Here is a 1,653-nt window from a genome sequence, read left to right on the forward strand (position 1 = left end):
AAGACATAGGCATATGTTTAGGTGCGAGTGCTTCGTCTTTTGACTTACGAATGTGTAAACCCTTCCGCGTTTATAATGACCCCACAATCCTCGATTTCAAGGAACCTGATGCTATTAATATTCTTGTTCAAGGTATGTAGGTCAACGTAGGTAAAGGCGCATGTAGGTAAAGGCGGCGAGCTGGCAGAAACGTTAGCACGCCGGGCGAAAAGTGTAGTCGTATTTCGTCTGCCGTGACGTTCTGAGTTCAAATTCCGCCGAGGTCGACTTTGCCTTTCATCCTTTCGGGGTCGATAAATTAAGTACCAGTTACGCACTGGGGTCGATATAATCGACTTAACCCGTCTGTCTGTCCTTGTTTGTCTCATCTGTGTTTAGCCTCTTCCGGGTAGTAAAGAAATAGGTATTTCGTCTGCCGTTACGTTCTGAGTTCAAATTCCACCGAGTTCGACTTTGCCTTTCATCCTTTCGGGGTCGATAAATTAAGTACCAGTTACGCACTGGGGTCGATATAATCGACTTAACCCGTCTGTCTGTCCTTCTTTGTCTCATCTGTGTTTAGCCCCTTCCGGGTAGTAAAGAAATAGGTATGTAGGTCAACGCCTGCAGGAAAGGCATAGACTAGAAAAAAAGTTCCAGCTGACCGATGTTTCGGAGAGGCGCCACTGAGATAGTCTTTGGAGGTGCGTATGATGGGTTTTGACGTAACGAGAGTGACGAGAGCAAGACTGAGAAATGGGAGAGTCTACCATAGCTCTGGAAGTTAGATAATCGTTTATTGTAGAGATTATATAGTTACGAGCTACCAATAGTTTCATACATTCGAGATGTTGTCTAGGCAGTCAACATCTAATGCATGGAACTATTAGTAGCTTGTGACTTTATAGTATGTACATTAAATAAAATCTCTTACTGGATGGAGTAATTTTTATGTTGATCTTACCTAAGCGGAAAAGTAAACTACAGACATACATATATACATAAAAACCCCTCTTTTTCTCTCTCCTTGTTTCTCTCCTGGTTTTTCTGTGTCCCTTTCTGTAGAAGAGCGTTGGTTCGAATCGTAAATACATTTTCTATTCCTGAGCGTTATACTCATACATCTGTTTGTTTTGTACACCACCTGTCTTCGTCTTTTGTTTTTTTCGTAAACTCTCCCTATCTATCTATCTATCTATCTATCTATCTATCTATCTATCTATCTATCTATCTATCTATCTATCTATCTATCTATCTATCTATCTATCTATCTACCTATCTCTCTCTCTCTCTCTCTCTATCTATCTCTCTATCTATCTATCTCTATCCATATATCTTTCTATCTATCTATCTATCTATCTATCTATCTATCTATCTATCTATCTATCTATCTATCTATCTATCTATCTATCTATCTACCTATCTATCTATCTATCTATCTATCTATCTATACGTCTGTGTATGTAAGTATATATTTATATACACCTGTGTGTTTATGTATATATTTGTATATATATTTATAGTGTGCATATATATTTATACACGTACACCAACACACACACACACGCACACGCACATTAATACACAAATATACATCCAGCCATATATATATATATATCCACATATAATTACATACACATAATTATACCTATATATCTAAATTTCTCTCTCTCT

General features: G+C 37.9%; 1 long non-coding RNA gene across 1 annotated transcript in view; it reads right to left on the reverse strand.

Annotated features, from left to right (window-relative positions):
• Positions 1-894: 894 nt before the first annotated feature.
• Positions 895-1,653, reverse strand: part of LOC118764999 — a 10,616-nt gene continuing 9,857 nt past the window's right edge. The window contains exons 2-3 of the long non-coding RNA XR_005000844.1: positions 1,399-1,402; positions 895-960 (exon numbers count right to left, since the gene is read on the reverse strand). This is a non-coding gene — a long non-coding RNA (uncharacterized LOC118764999). The remainder of the gene's footprint in view (positions 961-1,398; positions 1,403-1,653) is intronic.

This window comes from Octopus sinensis, linkage group LG10 (assembly GCF_006345805.1).
Source record: "Octopus sinensis linkage group LG10, ASM634580v1, whole genome shotgun sequence".
Lineage (NCBI taxonomy): Eukaryota > Metazoa > Mollusca > Cephalopoda > Octopoda > Octopodidae > Octopus > Octopus sinensis.